The following is a 23,346-nucleotide window of genomic DNA, read 5'->3' as shown; positions in this document are numbered from 1 at the left end:
AAAGACTGAGTGTGGTGGTGTGCACCTGTAATCCCAGCTGGTAGGCTGAAGAGAAGGATTGCAGTATGTGAGGCCTTATCTTTAAAAAAAAAAAAAAATGTTCTAAGTGGTAAAAATCTCAAATTATAGTTTGCTATTCTTTTTTTTTAAATTTTAAGTCAATCATTTGAAAGCAATCTTTTATTTGTTAAATGCATTCCTCATCTCCTTTATATTGTTCTGCCTTAACCGTTACTGTCTTACATTTTATAAAAAACAAACAAACAAATGAAAAGCATATGTTATGAGGCCCTGTGGTGTGATATGGTTTACTTAGAGATAAACACCAAGAGGCCTGGACTAATTCTGTCTCATTCAAAATAGAAATGCAGATGTCAATTTCATTTATCCATTCCGAGCATGACAATTTAGTATTTAATTCCAAATATCCAATGTTTGATGAGCTTTTTTCTCTTTTTCAAGAATTATTTTTTTCCTTTAGAGTGCATGCACTCTCCAGAGACAGAAAGTGAGCAATCACCACCCCCACCCCCCTTCCCAGGGAAGATGGGCACACTGCAATCCCTTCTCTTCCATTCTATTGGGATTTGGGGCATACACAAACATGCACCTGGCATGAGTTACAAGCCCCAGGTCTGGGACTTGAACTGTAGTCAATTATGTGGGAGTCCAGTGCCTTAACCACTAGGTCAGCTGCTGGTCCCCCTGAGGTCATTTTTCTACAGCTCTTCTATAGTATCCATTTTTATATCATGTAGGATACTTGGTTATCAACAACGAACTCCAATTTCAACTAACAGACAATAAGGGTGACAAAGGAGGGTAAACTGTTGTCATAGTGGTTTGACAGGTGGCCAACCATGCAGTTGGTGTCCTGGACCCAGAGGCTTAAGAAATATGCCAGGGATGTGGTTGTGTGTGTGTGTGTGTGTGTGTGTGTGTGTGCACGTGCACACCCAAAATCCCAAAAGAAGGGAGAAATGGAGGAGAAGGGATCGTCTGACCATCCCCTGTAGGGATGCTTTCTCACCTTCTCTCTCCCTGTCTCTTTCCAGTTAGCACATGGACCCTCTGGCAGCTTTTTAAAAAGTAGCATAGGAAGGTTAAAAAAATTATTTTAGAATTGTGTGGCTCAGGAAATCAAAATGATCCTTATCTAATAAGAGCTTAAGCATGACAGAAATCAGGGAAAGCTGAATATCTCACCAGCAGAAACCATGGCAGCATATCCTGAGGATGGTTCAGCATCAGATCTGTCCATTTTCATTCCTTGTGCATCTGGAAAAGAGATCCCAAATTGGGTCATGGCCTTATCTAGGAGGCCACAGGCTGACTCCAGATTAGCAGGCTCACCAGAACCACCAGGAGAAGAAAAAAACATTTCCAAAGGGTTTTTATGGGAAAGATACAGACGGTTTATACTTTTCCCAGAAACATTTATGTATGCCTCTCTCCTTTGGAGATTTTCTTTATCTGACTAGAAATTTCTTAATAGATAATTTTCAAATTAATTACGGCCTTCATTATATTTCCCAACCAAGAAACACTTGTGAGACAGAAAAAAATAAAGTTTTCAGGAAATGAAAAAGAACATAATTTTTAGCTTTCTTAGAACTGCATATAAATAGACATTGACTTAGGACTTATATATCTGAAGTTGTTCTTTATTTAAAGTTTTTTATTTAAATTAGCTCATTTATTCTTAACAGTTATGTATGCTGTGGTAATCATTATTTCCATTAAGAAAACTGTCCAAAATTATATAATTAGGTAATAGAATTAAGATTAAAACCTGTTTTGACTGAATTAAGAAGCTACACTCTTAATACCAAGCAACGTAGCTTCCTCAGATAAAGCCAATGATATAAAATTTTTGAATCAAAGAAGTTTTAAATGACCAAGAAGTCTAAATGCATTTTAAGGAATGTTATGCTGACTCAGAAAATTGGGTCTATCAAAGTTGATCTGAATAATAATAATGCTTACCATTTCTGCGATGTTTAAATTCAGAGCTCCTCATGACCGGAACTCACCTAATCTATTTGAAGCATAACTGTATCAGCCGAGGTCACACTACTGCTCTTCTACCCTTATAAAGGGTACTTTCAACAGGAGGATATGCGATAACAAGAGATGTATACATGAATGGCTTCCAGACACTTTAAGCCCCAAATATTCTTTTATTAATCGCCAGAGGGCATGTATACTCACCAGAGAAAGAGATACAGACAGAAAGTGAGAAAAGGAGGAAGAAAGCACCCACCAGTGGGATGTGGTCTAGTCAGAATTCCTTCTCCATTTCTTCAACTGTTGGGACTTGGGGTACACATGCATCAGGCATGTTTTTCAAGCTGCTGAGCTAGAATTGAACTGCAGTCAGCCATGTGGAATCAGACTCCCTTAATCACTAGACTATGAGGCTGTCCCCAGTCCTATATATTCTAAAAAGAACTAATTATTTTCCTTCTCAAAGCTATGTACCCAATTGAACTTTATAGCCCCGTTGGCTAAGTATAATTCTGTTCATTTATGTTTCCAAACCCAAAATCTTATAATAATTGCTCTTTTATCTTGAAGTTTTCTCTTCCAATAAAACACCTAATACCCTTAAATATATGAGAAATATCTTTTAAATGTAACAATTTTTTAATCCATTCATATAATCCTTCTTTGTCCAGGTCTTTGATGCCTTTCAACTGCAACAGCCTCATAATGTTCTTCCAACACTATTTCTTACTGTCATCTAATTTGTCTTCCTAAAAATGTCTAATCACAGGGCCAGCAGGTGACGGGGTGTTTATAGCACTGGCCTAACACATGACTAACCACAGTTCAAGTCCCAGACCCGGCAGCTTGAAACACATGTGTGTGTGTGCCCAAACCCCCAGAAGGAAAATGGAGAAGAGGCTGTGGTGTGGCCATTTCCCCAGGGATGATTTCTCACTTTCCCTCTCACTGTTTCTCTCTAACAAGTGCACACACCCCATAGCAGAAGCCTTAAAATGTGGTTGTGTGTGTGTGTGTGTGTGTGTGTGTGTGTGCACGTGCACACCCAAAATCCCAAAAGAAGGGAGAAATGGAGGAGAAGGGATCGTCTGACCATCCCCTGTAGGGATGCTTTCTCACCTTCTCTCTCCCTGTCTCTTTCCAGTTAGCACATGTACCCTCTGGCAGCTTTTTAAAAAGTAGCATAGGAAGGTTAAAAAAATTATTTTAGAATTGTGTGGCTCAGGAAATCAAAATGATCCTTATCTAATAAGAGCTTAAGCATGACAGAAATCAGGGAAAGCTGAATATCTCACCAGCAGAAACCATGGCAGCATATCCTGAGGATGGTTCAGCATCAGATCTGTCCATTTTCATTCCTTGTGCATCTGGAAAAGAGATCCCAAATTGGGTCATGGCCTTATCTAGGAGGCCACAGGCTGACTCCAGATTAGCAGGCTCACCAGAACCACCAGGAGAAGAAAAAAACATTTCCAAAGGGTTTTTATGGGAAAGATACAGACGGTTTATACTTTTCCCAGAAACATTTATGTATGCCTCTCTCCTTTGGAGATTTTCTTTATCTGACTAGAAATTTCTTAATAGATAATTTTCAAATTAATTACGGCCTTCATTATATTTCCCAACCAAGAAACACTTGTGAGACAGAAAAAAATAAAGTTTTCAGGAAATGAAAAATAACATAATTTTTAGCTTTCTTAGAACTGCATATAAATAGACATTGACTTAGGACTTATATATCTGAAGTTGTTCTTTATTTAAAGTTTTTTATTTAAATTAGCTCATTTATTCTTAACAGTTATGTATGCTGTGGTAATCATTATTTCCATTAAGAAAACTGTCCAAAATTATATAATTAGGTAATAGAATTAAGATTAAAACCTGTTTTGACTGAATTAAGAAGCTACACTCTTAATACCAAGCAACGTAGCTTCCTCAGATAAAGCCAATGATATAAAATTTTTGAATCAAAGAAGTTTTAAATGACCAAGAAGTCTAAATGCATTTTAAGGAATGTTATGCTGACTCAGAAAATTGGGTCTATCAAAGTTGATCTGAATAATAATAATGCTTACCATTTCTGCGATGTTTAAATTCAGAGCTCCTCATGACCGGAACTCACCTAATCTATTTGAAGCATAACTGTATCAGCCGAGGTCACACTACTGCTCTTCTACCCTTATAAAGGGTACTTTCAACAGGAGGATATGCGATAACAAGAGATGTATACATGAATGGCTTCCAGACACTTTAAGCCCCAAATATTCTTTTATTAATCGCCAGAGGGCATGTATACTCACCAGAGAAAGAGATACAGACAGAAAGTGAGAAAAGGAGGAAGAAAGCACCCACCAGTGGGATGTGGTCTAGTCAGAATTCCTTCTCCATTTCTTCAACTGTTGGGACTTGGGGTACACATGCATCAGGCATGTTTTTCAAGCTGCTGAGCTAGAATTGAACTGCAGTCAGCCATGTGGAATCAGACTCCCTTAATCACTAGACTATGAGGCTGTCCCCAGTCCTATATATTCTAAAAAGAACTAATTATTTTCCTTCTCAAAGCTATGTACCCAATTGAACTTTATAGCCCCGTTGGCTAAGTATAATTCTGTTCATTTATGTTTCCAAACCCAAAATCTTATAATAATTGCTCTTTTATCTTGAAGTTTTCTCTTCCAATAAAACACCTAATACCCTTAAATATATGAGAAATATCTTTTAAATGTAACAATTTTTTAATCCATTCATATAATCCTTCTTTGTCCAGGTCTTTGATGCCTTTCAACTGCAACAGCCTCATAATGTTCTTCCAACACTATTTCTTACTGTCATCTAATTTGTCTTCCTAAAAATGTCTAATCACAGGGCCAGCAGGTGACGGGGTGTTTATAGCACTGGCCTAACACATGACTAACCACAGTTCAAGTCCCAGACCCGGCAGCTTGAAACACATGTGTGTGTGTGCCCAAACCCCCAGAAGGAAAATGGAGAAGAGGCTGTGGTGTGGCCATTTCCCCAGGGATGATTTCTCACTTTCCCTCTCACTGTTTCTCTCTAACAAGTGCACACACCCCATAGCAGAAGCCTTAAAACAAACAAACAAACAAAAAATCAGAAAATGTTTAATCACATGTTTTCTGACTAAAAGATTTCTGTTGGCTCATCACTGCCTTCACTATAAAATCCAAAAACATAGTTGTGTTATGTAGAATACATGCTACCTTGCATACAATTTGGCCTCAATTTATTTCTTTGATTTCACACCCAGTTTAATGAATTGTACCTTCCCTAGAAACTTTTGCTTTAGCGACACTGAAATTCTCATATATTCCAGATGGCAACTCAGGGTTGATTTTTAAATGAAAGATTTTGTTATTGTAAGTACCAGAGAGTGCTTACATTTACCAGAGTGAGTGAGAGAGAGAGAGAGAGAGAGAGCTAGACATATAGATAGACAGCAGACAGAGGGCACGTTTATATCACAATCCCTTTTCCTATATTGATCTATCTCATCTTGATTTGGGGAACACAAGCATGTCTACCTAGGATGTTTTTCAAGTTTCCAGGCCTGGAACTAAGTTGCTCAGTCAGTCATGTGAGATTAAGCTCCCTTAACCACTAGGCCACAGGGTTGGCTCCAGGGATTTTTTTTTATTCCAATTTTCCAAGAGCCAGGACCATATCTAATTCACATAAAGCACCCTCAGTGCTTAGTTTTGGGCATGACTTAGAGTTTAGTAAGTTTTCAGTAAAATAGGTCTATAAGTGAATATCCAAAAACCAAGATATGACACTTATCAACTGCAAATAAATCTGATTTGTAGTCACTCTATGATAGTCCAGCACCCTTTAGAATAGTATTTATGTTTTTTTTTCCCTCAGAGGACCATAGGAAATGGTTATACCTCCCTTGGAATCATCTAACCATTTTCTAGATTTATTTTACTTGTATTAAGGAAATCTAAATGTATGTCGCCCATGAAAAAGTGACCTTGGTTTACCCTCAAAAAATTAGCAGTGTAACTATTTTAAAACAGCACGTTTGTTTTGAAATCTTGTCTTATTCATTAAGATAAAGGTGTTGCATTAACTATTTTTGTAAAGAATATCTTCAACTGATCAAGTATACTTTGAAGTCTCCTTAAACATTCATCTTACCAGTATGAAAGGAAACGTCTAATCAAAAAGGATCTCACTAAAGCTAGGCCTAGTGGGAGGTAGAATGTGCACAGAGTGAAGAAATGTAGACTTTTCGGGCAACTTGCACTCAGAGACCTATCCAGTAAGCCAGAAATGAAAACTCTCTAATGTGATTTCAAAATGCTCTGTTTCTTCTTTTAATTTTTTTTTTTTTTTACATGTAGGAAGCTTAAGAAATATTACCTTGAAAATTTAAAAACCTAATGGAGACAGATAGGTAGTAAGTTTTGGGTCTCTTTAATAAAATTTCCTCAAGTCTAAGATTTGAAAGGAACAAATAAGAGCAAAGGAAAAGGCATAGTGGAAGTCTTGAAAGGCTGTATCTGCTCTTTGTGTAGATGTTCACAATGGGACATGCTTTAGTAGGAGCAGCAGGGTTATGTCTAATCACAGGGCCAGCAGGTGGCGGAGTGGTTATGACACTGTGGTACAAGGCAGTGACTTACTAACTCATTCAGCAAGTATTGAAGCACATTGTTTTAGATTCTGGGGGTTTCATGGTCCAGTTAAAGCCTTTGTCCTCTAGCTTATTTGCTACTGAAGAAGAGAGTAATATCCTAATGGATAGTTGGTACGCATTTTAGGGTGGACAGGAAAAGATTCTCTGAGCAGGTATCATTTCATCCCAGCAGGGATACTCTAAAAGAAAAGGCCTGAAGATCATGGGAAAGACAGAGGGAAGGGAATTTACAAATGTCCTGCAGTGGAAAAAAGCTTATTGTGTATATTCTAGCAATGACAAGAAAATAAGTGATGCTATTTGGAGGAGTGGTTTTGGGGAGGTAATTGTATTTAGATGAAGTAAGTCATTGGTATTAGGTTCCCCTGATGGGATTAGTGTCCTTATGAGAAGAGAATGAAATCAGAGCCTTCTCTCTCTCCATCACGTGAAGCATAGTGAGAGGGAGCCACCTGCAAGCCAGAAAGCAGGCCCTCACTAGATATTGAATCTGCTGGCACCTCGATCTTGGACTTCCCAGTCTCAAGAACTGTTAGGAGTAAGTGTCTGTTATTTAATTCTTCCAGTGTGTGGTATCTTGTTAGAGCATCCCAAACCAACTAAATCGGGGAGCCATCCCTGGTGCAGAAACAAAACCAGGGGTGAACGTCAAGAGGAGAGTAATTCAAGGACAAGATAATCAATGCTATCCAACGCTGCTGAGGGAGAATGATGGGACCTGACAGAGATCTGGCCATGTGTGCGGCAAGATGGGGATCATCGATGACTATTCTTCCAGAAGAGCTATGGGGAGTCAGGATGATTAGTATGCATTGAAGACAGAATGGAAGATGGGGACAAGGAAAGAGCAAGCATAGCCACAATTCTGTGGAGTCTGTTTTAAAGATAAGCAGATCCATGAGGCTGCAGCCAATAAAGGTAGGACAGAGGAAAGGTTGAGGTTTTTTGTTGCTTTGGTTTGGCTTTAAGCTGAGAAGTATTTCAAGATGTGTCTGTGAACTGAAAAATAAACTAGTACAGTGGAAAAAATTTATGATACAGATGAGAAAGAGTCATTCCAGCAACAAAATCCTAGGGAGGCAAATGGAACTGGATTCACTATACAATATATTGTGATAGGAGGAAAGGATAATTTTATGGGAACATGTATGCGTGGGTTATTCAATTTGTTGGTGGGAAGATGAGGTAATTCTAATCTGATGACTTCTGTTATTTTGGTCATTCCCCTATAATGAAACTATAGTCTTTTCCTGATACGTTTTCTGAAATATTTGCTTTAAAGTTTTATAATGTATGGAGAAAGCATATTTTCATTGTAGATTTTATACTGTTTGTTATCATGCTTATAGGTTTATTCTTTGTTTTTAAAGTCATCCTAAGGTTTTTGTGCAGAGTGTGTATAAAGTCTAAAGATCCCAGTAGGATCTTTAAAAAGCAACTTTTTTTTTTAAATTCCCAAAGAATGTTAAAAATTTTAGGTTATTTAAAGTCATTTACTATGCATTAAATAAAAAAAGCAAAATATGAGGCTAATAGTACTTTTCTTTTCTCCTTCCTACCCCGCTACTTTTCTCAACCTTTATCCATTATTTTATTTACATGCTTCCTTTTCTGTTCTATCAATCTTCTTTGAATCTATAGATTTCAGAAGCTCATGTAGATATTACTTCAAAGATAAATTACTAAGGATTTCTCATAATTGCTTAGTCTGATTTGCTGTCAGATATCCAGTCCTTTCTCTTTCTTTTTTTTTTTTTTAATTTAAATCAGTGAATATAGGTGAAAACCTAATTATCTGCTCTAAAATGGGAAATAGAAAGGCAAGGCAGGAGACATATCTTAACTTTTCCTTTGGACATGACTTATCTCTCTTAAGTAGCCCCAAGTATGGCATTATTATCCTAGAATTAGAGGTGGATCATGAACAGCAACGTGTTGGAAGTTAGAGTAGTGGTTACCATTAGGATAGAGGTGGATAGTGACAAGATGGGGCATGGGAGAGCTTGGGTGCTGGTAATGTTCATTTCTTGTCCAGGTCCAGGCTACTGTGTCTGGTTCATGCTCCAGTGTGGTCCCATAGACCCCTCAAGGGCAAATCAGCCTTCACCCTTCTTCCTTCTTTTTGTACTCACACCAGTTCTATCAAGTGTGTACTGTTTTATGTTTGACTTGGCATTTATGACAGCCCCTTCTCTCACATTGAGAGCTGATCTTGACAGGAAGAGCACAAGAGTTAAAACTATTGAAAAGGGAGCCACTAATGGCTCCACTGTCCCTTACCCAACCCTGACACATTGTCTATAAAGCAGATGTTTGCTGAGAAGTTTTCTATCAGAGTAAGATTCTTCCCAGAAGGCTCAGCAGTCGGACAGGTGAAGAGCTCCATAATGGGTCACCAAGGGTGGAGAGAGTTCAGACTTACACGCAATTCTCTTCAAACGATCGCACATCTGTGTCTATTGTTTTTTTATTATTTGACGCAAGATCACAAGATTGTCTTTTTGCCCTTCAGGCCAAGACAATTTGCTTCAGTTTCTTGTGATTTCCCTCAATTAAAGATTACAGATGAGAATTCTAAGAAACGCCATAGAATTTAAACGTTTCTCCTAGCTGCCAGTTCTCATTATCTTCCTTCTGTAGCAGTTTATAGAATGCTAAAATATAGAAAAAAGTCGTGTGAGTTGACTTTATCTAAGGCAACATAAAGGCTAACGGTGTGAAATAGGACACACTTTATCTACAGCCATGGCAGGTATAGATGATGTGGAAAATATATCATCTTATTTCAGGATAATCATGGTTTTATCAAGTCCATCAACATATTATTAGTTTGAAACATTTTTCTTAGTGGAAAGGAAATGACACATTATTTTCTAATTTTTTTAAAAAATACATCCTGCCTTCCTGAAACTTAGGGTGACACTGCAAAGTACACATGACAAATTTCAAGCTGAAAATGTTATAAAAAATTTATCTTGTGGGATAATGCTACGTTTAACCTGAAGGCTTATCTTTCGTCATGGCAACGGTGATGCCATTGCACCATTTTAAACGCATCTATATTGAAATGATAAAACATGGCAAAATATTGGTTCCACAGAGGATTGCAGTAATTGCTCTGACCCTAAGGTAAAACGTTAGCAATACCGGTAGAGCCATAGAGCAGTGATATTGCCTTCAAGCAAAAGCTACCCTTTTCATTAAAATGTTACTATTTCTTTCTATGCCCTTTTCTATAATCATTTATAGCAATGGTTTAATCTCACTTTTATAGTTCTAAATAATGTAAATCATCACAAGCCACACTTAACATGAAGAATGTGAAGTACAATTAGTCACTGATTTATTGCTTCGGTGAGTGTGTAAGTGAGGAGAATAACCTTGCGATATTCATAATAGATAAGAAAAATGTCATGGAGTTACAGGGATTGGGAACTAAAATGTGAAACAAAGCCCCGACTTGAAGCTTCTTATTTTATTCCACATGATCTATTTTTCTATGGCCTCAGAGTTTGAGGATTATCTAGAGACCAGATTTATGTATACTTCTTGACAGAAAATAACTAAACGTTTCCAAATTCTGGTGCCAAGGGGAAAACATGCAATTAGCAGATTGATTGCATTGTTTATTGGTATATATTTTCCTCACAAGACTGTCTTCACCTGCACAGCAGATGTGCTTTGTTCTTTAAAAAAATTCAATTGATCCGCCTAATCTATCAGTCTAGCATTTTTTTCTTTTTATTTTAGAGAGAGATTTTTGCCATGGGGCACATGTACTTGCCAGAGACATAGAAAGTGAGAAATCATCCCCTGGGGGGATGGCCATGCTGCAATCCATTCTCCTCATTCTCCACTTGGGATTTTGGGCATGCACACACAAAGGTCTGGTGTGAGTTTCAAGCCACCAAGTCCAGGACTTGAACTGTGATTGACCATGTGGGAGCCTAGCGATGTAGCCATTACACCATCTGTTCATCTCCAGTCTACCATTTTTATGCAACTAAACTCTCGTCAGATTATTTTAATCTAAAATGTAAATTTAGAGGTTAAAAAGGGTATTTTTATTCTGAATATTAATTTAATCCCGACTGTTTTTGATACTCTTTGTATAAAAAAAAAGCCAGAGCTATTTATACCCCTTGTACACATTTGCACATACATATTTATGTATTCATCATCTTCCCCAGAATCTAGAACTCCCAGTATAGGCAGGAGAGATTTAGCAAATCTGAAATATTCTGGACTCAACTCTAAGATACTCTTGCTGCTTCTCCAACTCAGACCCATTTATCTCTGTAAATTCTACTTGTTTCTTTCTTTAGTCACTCGACTTTTGGGTCATCTACTAGGATCACAGTTTTTCCAGGACTTTAATTCTATTTTCTTCTTCTCAGGAGTTGCTATGGACAAACCTTCTTTAACCAATATCTGTTCACCATCCTCTACAACCCCAACCTCTCTGCTTAGCTCAAAAGTGACATAAGTCACACATTTTATTAGCCTGAATTTGTCACAAGGCCCCACGTAATTGCAAGGTGGCTGGTAAGTAGGATTTTCCATGGGTACAGAAAGGTGGAACATAAAAGGAATTTTGGTGAACATATAACACTTTCTCCGTCATACCAAAGAAACTTTTTAAAAAATAAGCAATGCTTATCAACAACTTTAACTGGGATCTTAATCACATAGGGATAGACTCTTCCAGAATACCAAAAAGCACTGTGTAAACTATAGACACTACCTAGACACTTTGTAATAACTCATTTTTCTCTTGTGGCCTTATGACAAATGTTTAATATCACCTTTGTTGTCATAAGAAATATAAATTAATAAGGTCAGAACAACAATGAGACTCCCAAACATTTAAAAACTCTTGTCATTTGTAACAATTCATATTTATTCATCCTAAATTGCCTAGCCCGGGGGTGATTTATTAATTCATATGCTAATTAAATGAAACATGATTTTTATTTGCAGTGAATTAAAGATACAAAGGATTTGGAGTCAGATCAAGGTTTGAATTCCAGGTACCAGATCTAAGTAACCTGTCTGATCCAGTTTTCTTTTTCATGAACTAGAAACTATTTCAGATTATCGAGGATTGATTGTATCAATGGATATATGCGTTGTGCTCTAATGTTCGACACATCCCATATAAATTAATTCCCTTTTCTCCCACATCTAAAGACTTCATGATGTTGAGTTCCTGGTGACTGGTCCAATCTGAATATTATTTGTCTCTGAATTTCTTATTCTGTTTGCCTGTTACAATAATCCTATGTCCCATGTTGGAGCTTTCTGATGCAAACTGTTTGATAGAAATGTATTGCTATCTGTGACCTGCTTGGCCCCACATCCCCCTGGCACCTGCTGTGGTGTCTGTGCCCTGTATGTGCCCCATTCCTGGAGCAGCTTCCACAATCTGGCCCTTGCAACCTGCTCTGGCAGACCATAGCCAATGTACTATCCTTTTGCCTGGTCTGGGATTAGACAGAAAATAGTCACACAGTTCTTTTTAATAACTACAAACAAATATTTCTTTAAATATTCACTGGTTTTGGATTTGCTACATGCTACATGGAAAACAGAGAAACAAATACAAACCTATTTGCTATTTCATAAATTCTCCAAAGAATTTGCATATATAGAAAGCTTAATTCTTTCCAGGACTGCCAAAGAGTTTTGAAAAACTCAATATTTTTCTAAGTGGTAGAGAGGGTAAAAACCATTGTGGAAATAGATTTCCTAATAATGTGAGCCTTGTTTTCCAAGGGAATTTAATTAGCAGACCATGTTATTCTAATTAAGAGGAAGTATAACTAAACAAACAATAAATACTCCCATTTGAAAATAATTCCTACTCCAGTTAGTTGGACTTCCTGGGGGAGAAAAAACAAAACAAAACAAAACAAACTAAAAAAACAATGTAAGCATGCAGATAAGAATACTGCTTTGCCAAATAGTAAAGAAAATTCACTGTGTGTGAATTTGTTAAGATGTAAGTTTTTCTGAAGACATTTTTGTCTAAGGGACTTGTATGTGAAGCTGTTCAGTGCCTAGGTTAAATATCTGTAGTACTCACCTTTTTCCTGCATAGGAAAAAGGAGTTTACTCATGTGGGAGTCTGCAGAAAGTATTGACAATATTTTAATGTTGTTAAATTATTTCCCTGTGGAAATATAAAATATCTCAGGCCAGCCAGTGGTGTGATGGTTAAAGTGATTGAATTCCACATAGTCAACTGCGCACTTCAAGAACTGGAAACAGCAGCTTGGAAAATATGCCAGGCATGTGTGCGAGTGTGCCCAAAGTACTGAAAGGAAAAGTGACCACATGTGGCCAACACCCCAAGGCATGATTTCTCACTTTTCTTGTCTCTCTTTCTCCAGCAAGCGCATAAGCCCTATAGCAAAAAAAAAAGAGGAAATATTTCTCTATCAGTCATCCCTCTTCCCCTTGGAGCCCCATGCATAGCTGAATGGAAGTCAAGTATACTTTATGATAATTCGGGTACACCCAAATCAACAGTAAAATGGGGTTCACTGATTGAAACTGGACTGTAATTCATGGTTTCGCTGGAACTACTGTGCAGTCTTACTTCTTCCTTGAATCTAAATCTGGACACAACAAATCAAACCTGTGTGTGAGGAAAAAAGAGTAGACTGTCCTCAGAGCAGGCCCTGACTACCTTTAATATTTAGTCACTGGTAACAAAGACACCCTGCCTAGGTGTGCCCACACAAAGGCAGCAGGGGTCCCAGGAGTGGGGTGGGGGTAGGCTGAACTTGTGCCTTTAGGGTCTATTCAATGTACCTGCTAGGAAAATGTGGCCAAATGAAGCATCCTGGATTCTGACCAGCCAGATAAAACCATAAGCAGGCACAGCGGGAACGGGAGTGGACACGTTTCCTCCCAGTACCTGCGGTGGTGGAGGAGAGGGGGAGCTCTGGTGACGTTACGCAGCTCTCCGTCTTGTATCCTTTCCCCTTTTCAGAGAAAACCAGAGAGACACCAGACCGATGTAGACAGCACAGCGATCACAAATGTCAGCTTCAGGCTATGGACCTTTTCCAGCAGTGTCCTTAGACACAGCCACACTGCGTGGTGGCTTAGGAGGAAAACAGTCGTGCATTAGAGCTACTCCAGACCCACCCGCCACTTTAATCTCATGCGTCTATCACAACCCCTTTTGCACTCTGGCCACTGGAACACTTTCTACCAAACGTTGTATCATCCTGTAAAATAATCCTTGTAGTAGAGTATGTTGTTAAATTTGTGTGTGTGTGTGTATCTCTATGCAAAGTAGGAATTGCCCCTTATATCACATTTCTAGCATTAAGCTATTTAAGAATTACAGATATATTCTACAGGGTCTTAGGTTGAAATATTATTGACCCTTGCCTACAGAAATTACTAACTTTATGTTAATATTTTCCTTACCTAATGTATACTATAGTCTGCTCATAATAGTAAAGTATTACTGAATAGCAGTTTAGCTCCTAATGAAATGTTTTGGTATTTTTCTTCTAAAGAAGTGATTTTATTTAAAATGATGAAGCATATCACGTAAAGAGATAGTAACAATAAGATAACAGGCTCACATGTACACACATCAAGAGAAATAGATGTTATCATATTTGCTCCTAAAATTTCATTAAAAGAAAGCAAAAATGATAAAGATGTAACTAAAGCTAACCGGCTATTTTTCTCATTTTTTTCTTCCCTAGAGGTAAAAGTTTAAAATGACTTCAAGCTTGACATATTTCACTTATATTTATATATTAGAACTTACACTACACATTTATATTTCATTATAATATTAATAATTTTAATGTATATTTTGAAACATTCATGTATTCTTACCTGACATTAGAATTATAAATATTTTCATTGTGATATATATTTGACTAATTCATTTGAAAATACTTGATATTTTTACATTATATGAATAAAAATGTTACCACTTTTTGTAGAAAGGAGAGTTATATCATTTTCATGATTTTATATTTAAAATGAGGCTACAGTAATTATCATTTTCTTTTTCTCCTTGTTTGTAGGAAGATTTGCTAAGTTAATTTGTTGGGTCAAAGGATATGTGCATAATTGACTTTTTCTTGCTATCACAAAATTAATTTCCAAAGTGTAGCAATTTAGCTCTTATCAGCAAAGCTATAAAAGTTCCCGATTTTTCATACTCTCACCAAGTGACACTAAGTGTTGTCCAACATTAATTATCACCATGATGTACGTGAAAATAATAACCAATCATTCTAATTTGTGTTTTCTCCCATTTCTGGTATGAATAAGCCTGTCCAGTTTTCTTTTTTATTTTTTTGCCTATTTTTCTCACGTTTTATCTTTCTTATTGTGTCACCAAGGAAATCCTTCCTTAATTTCTTTGTGATATTTGCACCCTACCTAAGAACTATTTCTTTACACTATTTAACAAAAACATTTTTATTATGCTTGTCTTTCTTCTTCTTCTCCTTCTTCTTCTTTTCTTGTTTTGTTAGAAGGGCACAGAGGGAGGGAGAGGAGAAAGTCTCATGCATAGGGAATGGTCATGTCACAATCCCTTCTTCTCCACCTCTCTCTTCAGAATTTTTGGGCATACATACCCATGCACTTGTCATGTTTTTCAAACCACCAGGTCCAGGACTCGAACAAACCAGTCAGTCATGTGGATCCAGCTGCCTTAACCACCAAGCCACTGGATCCTTGAAGTCAAGAATCTGCTGGGGATATTGCAGAGATGACTTGTCCTGGATTCATTGCATTTGAGGCCTCACTTGAAAAAAAACTCCACATTTGGGGTTGACTCAAAAGGATGGCCAGCACCATAGCCTGGTGGTTAAGAAAGGCAGATCCATGGCTGGCTGCAGTTAGAATCTTGAACCCGGTAGTTTGAGAAACACGCTGAATACATGTGTGTGTGGGTGCTTAAAATCTTTATAGAATGGAGAAATGGAGGAAAAAGGATTGTGGTTTTACCATGTCACATTGGGGCTGCCTTCTCTCTCTGTCTCTCTTGAGTGAGCATACACACTTTGACATTTAAAAAACAGAGAGTTTTTTAAAAATAGAGGTTAAAGTCTAGAATCATCTGAGCATTTCATCAATCATGTTGACATCAGGGGGGATGATATAAAGCCTGGAATGTCTAGGATCTGCCCATGGAAACAAGTATAAAAGGCCCCCGATGAACCTTTCATCAAATGATGGGGTTCTGAGACACAGGAACACAGAGACACCTGGAGAGTGAGCCCTCTGAGATGCCAAGGTGAAAGCTGCAAGGATAGTCTTGGAAATCACATAGTATTATTTCTGTTGCAATCTCTGGATCACTATTCTACCCTGGTCGATGGGAAGAACTTGCATTTATATTTTAATACTACCACCTAATCCCTTTTGTTAAGTGAATTTGCATTTAATAATCTTCATAAAGCCTGACTTTTTAAAAAGCTTCTTCACTTAATTATTGAGAGATAGGTGTCCCCAATGAGGTCTTGCTATGCCCTGATCTTGCTGCAGCATCCAAGTGACCAAGATCACAGGCATATGCTGATGCACTTGGCCTAGTCGGGTTGAGCTGGGGTCCATATCTGGGCCACCATGTGGCTTCAGTATTGCACAGCAGCACCCTATCACTTACACCACTGTGGCTCAGCTAAAATTGACCTATTTTAAAATGAATTAGGCATTACTCCTAAAAAGCATGTTTAATATATTTATGTAATATATAAAAAATTTGACCAAGAACAGGCCTTTTTTAATGCACCATTTGTTAAAAACAGTTACTAACAAGATACCCTTTCTGGAAATTAGACATTTGAATTTGTCATTTGAGTTCTATAGTTTGAGGGTAGTTTCCTTTAGAATTTTCCACATGTTTTATTGTTCTTATTAAATTAGAAAATTTTTCAAGATTTTCCAACAGTATCAATGATTGATTATAAATGATTAAGATTACCCAGATTAAAACAAAATCTTAAGTATAATTATTTATTACACAAGAGTGGGAGAAGAGAGAGAGATATAAAGGAGAGAGTGAGGGAGAGACATGGAGGGAGAGAGAAATACAAGTACCCTCAAAATTGTCTCATACCACAGTCCCCCAGGCCTTCTAGCCAGGCAGGATCATGGGTGCAGGTATCCAGGTGTACAGGTCAACAGAAAACCAAACCCACAATCTTCCTTGTGGATTCAGCATCACTCATGCAGCTTGTTACCACAGCACCACCAAGCTGGCCCAAAGCAGTCTTGTGGGGAAGAAATCCCACACACTGTAATATGTACTATATCTATAAACAATTAAACATGATGGTTACATTTTGGGGAAAAGTAGGTTAATGTCAGCACAGAAAGTCACAAGGCTGCATTACTTTCATGAATTTATAATCCACATTTCTTTTAGGCTAAGAAAATTGTTTCAATGTTCCAGAAATCAGCTTACTACTAGAGGAACAGACATAAATTAAAAAGTTAAAAATTTTAAAAAGTGATAAGTAAAAATAAATGTATAAATCATATTGGCAACTTGTAACCTACAAAGAAATTCTCCAAAATGAACAAAGATATCAACTGCATTATTTCTTTGAACAATTAAAAGAGAAGTCATGGGACCAGCAGATGGTATAATGGTTATGTCACTGGACTCCCACTGGGCTGACCTCAGTTTGAGTCCTGGACATAGAGGCTTGAAACTCACATCAGGCATGTGTTTGTGCATGCTCAAGATCCTGGAAAGAGAATGGAAGAGAAGAGGTTGTGGCATAGCCAACCCCCCTGGGAGGTGATTTCTCACTTTCTGTCTCTCTGTCTCTGTCTCTCTCTGGAGAGCGCATGCACCCTATAGTAAAAATGTCCCTTAAGAAAGAGAGAGAGAGAGAGAGAGAGAGAGAGAGAGAAAAGTCAAGTGATTTTTGGACAATGGTGTTCTAAGAATGGAATCTGAAGTTGGGAAATTTGTTATATGTCACTAATGTGTAGTGGCATCAGGCAATAATGCCTGGCACTTCTATCCTGCTGTAAGTTTCTGTCTGTCTTGAGAGTAAAGGGTGCCAAAAACCCCCTCCTCAGTCCCATTGCATGTAAAATGTCAGGGAACCACTGCCAAGGATTGTTTTCCTGATTTGGTTGCTGACCTTTCCCATTTCTGATGTAAACGTTCTGCTTTTGGTAGTTTATCGAAATCAGTTCCCATAAGATCAAGCATTGTGCTCTCCTTGAATAGGCGAGGCATTTCATCTGTCTAGTCTTAATCACTATATGTTGGTTTAAGAGTTCAGCTCTTTAACTTATATAAATACAGCAAGATCCTGCTCTTTTGCAGACTATCCATGGCTTGGTAGCACAGGCGGTTGAATCCCACATGGCTGGCTATGCAGTTTGGGTCGGGATCCAGTGGCTTGTGAGGCAAGCTGGGTGTTTGTGTGCAAGCATAAAAATCCCAAAACAAGGAGGAATGGAGAAGGGATGGCTCCTTGACTATTCCCCTTGGAGGTGGCTTGTTCACATTCCCTGGTGAAAGCACACACCCGCTGGCAAAATTTGAAAAAAAAAAAAAAAAAGAAAGAAAAGATCCTGCTATTGTCATATTATCCCCATATATTGTGTTGGAAATATTTTCTATCAATTGGGGAAAAAATAAATAGGACCCCTATTACATACATCACCAAATAAATTTCAGATGAATTAAATGTTTAAATGTAAGGGGGTGACCCTGTGGCCTAGTGGTTAAGGGGGCTGAATTCCACAAGGTCTACTGTGGTTCAAATCCTGACCCAGGCAGCATGAAAATATCCCAAGCATGTGTGTATGCATGCTCTAAATCCTGACAGGGTGGAGAAGTGGAGAAGGAATTGCAGCATGACCAACGCTGCTCTGGGGTGTTTTTTTCCACTCCTTCTCTCTCTATCTCTGTTTCTCTCTGGAAAGTGTACACCCCTTCTAGTAATTAAAAAGTTGAAATGTCATAAAATTAAGTCACACATATACTAGATGATCATAAGGATTATCCTGAACTGAAATCATTACTTAAGCTACAGCCATTTGAATAACTGTTTCTTGAAAAGCAGAAAGTCAGGTGTTGGCAGTTGAGGGCCTACTTCTGTTTAATACCAAATGTAAAATAATAGACAAAATATTATAGCTTTATTATATAAAGTTATAATACTTTTATATATTTATTTTATTTCTTCTTCTTCTTTTTAAGTTTTCTACAGGCATGTGTACGCATCATAGAGAAACAGAGAGAGAGAGAGAGAGAGAGAGAGGAAGTGAGAAAGCAAGTCACCAGGTCCAGAACTTGAATCACAGTTGGCCATGTGGAAGTCCAGGATCCTAACTACCACACCACCTGTTGATCCCTTTCCATAATAGTTTTAAATTATTTTAAAGAACCATTTTATTTAACTTTATTTATTTTAATTCAATCAGAGAGGGACAGAGTGAGAGAGAGAGAGATAGTGAGAAAGCAAGTCAGCAACCCACCAGATCCAGGAATCAAACCACAGTCGGCCATGTGGGAGTCCAGCGCCCTCAAACACCATGCCACCTGACGGCCCCAATAGTTTTAAATTTCAATAACAAACTGGAAGAATTTGCAAATAACATGATAAACCAAATGTCTATAGCTTTTAACACATTTTTCTGCTGAACACCACAATACGAAGGCATTAAAATAGCTTATTTATATCCATTTCATATTCTGCACTTTCTATATTCTTGTACAGTGTTATTACAAATTAATCAAGCCAAGTAATAAATGATTAAAGTATAATGGTATTCTTAGTAAATTGATTTTTAATATCTGAATAGATATTCCCTCAGCAAGCATAGGAGGACTGTAGGACACAAATCCGGAGCCTTGCCACGTGACTTCGGTGTTGTGGAGCACTGTGTGCATTACTGCTGTGCCACTGAGGCTGGCCACGTGCTGCTTTCTGAAAGAAAGTTATTCCTTACCCCACATTTTTACTCTTATTTTTTTTTTAAATTTTCCCTCTTATATACAAATGTTTCCTCAGGTATATAAAACAAGTAGGCACTGGGGATTCAAACAGAAGGAAATTAACAGAGCTTCGAGTTATGGAACTTGCAGTTGTAGTAGGGTGACAGACAAACCTTTAAATGATAATGTGTTTAGTACAACACTGCTATGGGAAGCTGCTGTTGAATATATATTAATTATGAGAAAGGTTCCCAGTGACATTGGTGAAGATGGGAGAGCGAGAAAAATGTCTAACCATTTTCAGAAGTTCAAGAAAAGTTTCTCTGAGCAGTAACTTCTAAGACAAAACTAGGAAGACTCAACAGAATGATGGGGCTACGAGAAAAAGAGCAGCATGTTTGTGGAATTTATCTTCAATCAGCAGGACTGTGAATTCAATAGTGGGCTATCAATATTGAAGCAGAGTAAGGCTGACTGTGTATACAGAAATGAAGACAGTGCAGGCTACTTTTTTGTTGAGCCAATTAACCTAGTTATAGTTTCTCCTAAAGCTATTTGTTGCCACATGTGGGTTGCAGGCCAAAATTAGTCTGAACACAGCCAGAAGAAGTGGTCATATCCCTTTAGATACAAGCAGAAGAAAAGTATGAAGTGAAGGTTAAATCTAATTTAGCCTTTCTAACAGACAGCAACAGCAAATAAAAGAATATTCCTTTTATAAAAATTTGAATTTATTTCATGAGAGAGAGAGAGAGAGTGCAAGAATACATGAGACAGACAGACAGACACTCTCAATAGGATCTCATCACACCCTGACCCCCTCCTCCAGTCCTTCCAGGTCTTGCAATTGTATTTCTGGTCAACTTGGAATCTAAAGCAAGTTGAAATGTGGCTTCCAGTATTGCAGTTCAGTGCACTAACACCACTGGGCCTGAAAGAATATTCTTTATAGGTTAGAAACTGCTATGATTTCGGTGTCCCTCAAAGTTCATGTGTTGACATCGGATTGCAGGGAAATTAAAGCGTGAAAATTTGACTGAACTCTGTGTTAAAGGTAGGGCCTTTGAAAGAAGATTAGTGACTGGGCAGTTAGGTTGAGGCTTCCTAGGCTGAGTTTATAAGGAGATAAAAATGAGGCAGGTAGAGGTCCACATGGAGCACAGTTCTGCTCTCTCTTCACACGTGCCACCACTCTCTCTGCTTCTGTTAGCCATGTTGTGACCTAACTGGGTACCATGAGGCTGCTATTCTCATGGCTTTGGACTTTCAAGCCATCAGAATCATGAGCCAAATAAACCTTTTTTTTTTTTTTTTTTTTTTTTTTTTTAATAAATAACCCAGTCTCAGTTACTTCTGTTAACAACACTACAATAGACCAAGACAGAAATTACTGGGCTTATATTGCCCTCTTTTCAAACACAGTTCCAAATACAAACAGAAATAAGATATCAGCATCATCTTTAAAAATCACTTTCTTCAAAAATGCTGAATTTATATATTGCATTATGTCTGTGGTGAAAAAGAATAATCCAGTTTTTGCTTGTTTGTTTGTATGTTTTTAATCTGCCTGAAACCAGGTCGTTAGTGAGCATGTACTCTGAATCAATCACCAGAGTAGATCTTCTGGCCATTCCACTAATAATCATTTTGTTTCACTAAACTGAAGCCTATACAATAGGTTTTTACTGTCTTCTTGAGAATTATGCTTTGTAATTTTAGTAAAAATAAAGCTGGAAAGGAATGGCCAGTTGTTTAAGAAATCAAGTGAGGTGACTCAGGGAAGCATATATAACACTGCTTCACTGTATAATAAGTGAGCACCCATTCTTACAATCTTTGACTCTCTTGGAACAAATATTTCTTCATGAGTCCACTGTTTCTTGTGCTCATTTCAAATGAACGTGTCTCTTAATTCACTCCTTATTTGCACATAGTTTTGAAATGTGCTGCTTTTGCAATGTAATCTGTTATTTTAAAATGTAGTATCTTGTTTTGAGTCTTTAAAATTATATAACAATACGTTGCAAATCTTTCAGTATATTTTTTAAACCTGAGATCAATTCAGAATCTAAAGGTTGCTTGCTGAGGTTTGAATTCTTGTTTCTTCAAAAGCTCTCATTGAAATTTAATTGCTGGGGCCAGAAGGTGGCATATGGTTAAGATGCTGGACTCCCACATTGCCAACCAAAACGGCTTGAAACTCATCCCAAGCATGTGTACATGGGTGCCCAAAATTCCAAGAGGAGAATGGAAGAGAAGGATTGTAGCATGGCCATCCCGCCTGGGGGTGATTTCTCGCTTTCTGTATCTGTCTGTCTGTCCCTCTGGTGAGTGCATGCACCCTATAGCAAAAATCTCTCTATATAAAATAAATAAATAAATAAGAAAGAAAGAAAGGGAATAAAAAGGAAGAAAAAAAGGAAGGAAGGAAGAAAGGAAGGAAGGAAGGAAGGAATTTAATTGCCAATATAATGGTATAGGGAGGTGGGGCCTTTAAGAGGAGAGTAAGCAGTGAACGCTCTGTACTAATGGGTGGGACTAATGCCTCTTAAAACAGCTTCCAGGTGTGAGTTCTCATCTTTTTGCTCTTCCTCCATATGATACCTTTTGCCATGTGACAATGTAACAAGAAGGTCATTGCCAGATGCCACCAGTACCTTGATAATAAAAGTCCTAGACTCCAGGACTGTGAGCCAATATATATATCTGTTCATTATAAATACCCAGTCTGTGATATTTTCTTACAGCAGCCCCAAACCAGCTCACACACAGTGCCTCAGGTAAATTTGAGAAGATTTGCACAGAGAGTCTAACTGAAGACAAGGTGATATGAGATGGGGGGGTCTCACAAGAGAGTATATTCTGAATCAAAAACAGGAAGTAGGACAGCCTTCAGGGATTCCCAAAATGAGCTGCCCAATAAAGGAAATCAAAATAATGTGACTGGAAAGTTACAGAGAAGGGAGGAAGCCAGGACTGTGTCACCTTACCTGTGCAAAGGAAGACGTCGGAAAAGGACAGGACCATTTAGCAGTGTGAACTATTGATGACAATCAAGTAAGTGAGTATTAGAAAATGTTACCAGTTTTCTAACATGGCCACGGAGGTAAGGGATAGATCACAAGAAGATCAGAAAGATGTTTTTAAAAATATCAGAAAAATGGTGAATATGACCATACAACAGTGCCCAAAAATGTGCATAGGCTACACAGCAGACAGTGTACAGATATCTCTAGCAAACGTTCAGCAGCTCTTCCAGACAATTTGTTTGTGTGGAAAAGGAAAGATAGAGAACTGTAATTGAAGAAAATAGTGAAGTTCAAAATAGAAACTTGACATACTTAAAGGCTGTGGGAAAGACTCCAGGGAGAGAAAGAGTTCGCAAAACAAGAGTAAAGGAATAGTTGGGTAAGTAAAACCCTTGAGAAGAAATGCAGGCTAGTCACCCAGAACCCATGAAAACAGGTTTGAGGCACGGTGAGCATCTCCTGTTGCAGCAGGGAAGGAGAAAAGGATGGTGGTAATTTTGGTAGGTTTCAAAGAGTGTCTATGTCAAGACTTCTAATTTCTTTTCAATAATTTAGAAAATAAATGTCATTTGTATGTCCAGTGGAAGTTGGTGACTGTTAGTTAATGGTTAAATCAATCTGCTTATGTTGTAAGTATACTTAACAATTATCAACTGCTCAGAAGCAGACTTGGCTAGAAATGGTTTCATTTGGTT

At 37.8% G+C, this 23,346-nt stretch overlaps 1 long non-coding RNA gene across 1 annotated transcript in view; it reads right to left on the bottom strand.

Moving 5' to 3' along the window:
- Positions 1-3,302: 3,302 nt before the first annotated feature.
- The window catches only part of LOC106735283 (uncharacterized), a 157,427-nt gene continuing 137,383 nt past the window's right edge, over positions 3,303-23,346 (bottom strand). Inside the window, exon 3 of the long non-coding RNA XR_001370652.2 lies at positions 3,303-3,374. This is a non-coding gene — a long non-coding RNA (uncharacterized LOC106735283). The remainder of the gene's footprint in view (positions 3,375-23,346) is intronic.

This window comes from Tupaia chinensis, unplaced genomic scaffold (genome assembly GCF_000334495.1).
Source record: "Tupaia chinensis unplaced genomic scaffold, TupChi_1.0 Scaffold000353_2, whole genome shotgun sequence".
NCBI lineage: Eukaryota > Metazoa > Chordata > Mammalia > Scandentia > Tupaiidae > Tupaia > Tupaia belangeri.
The sequence above is the reverse complement of the archived record's forward strand: the minus strand, read 5'-3'. Positions and strand labels throughout refer to the sequence as shown.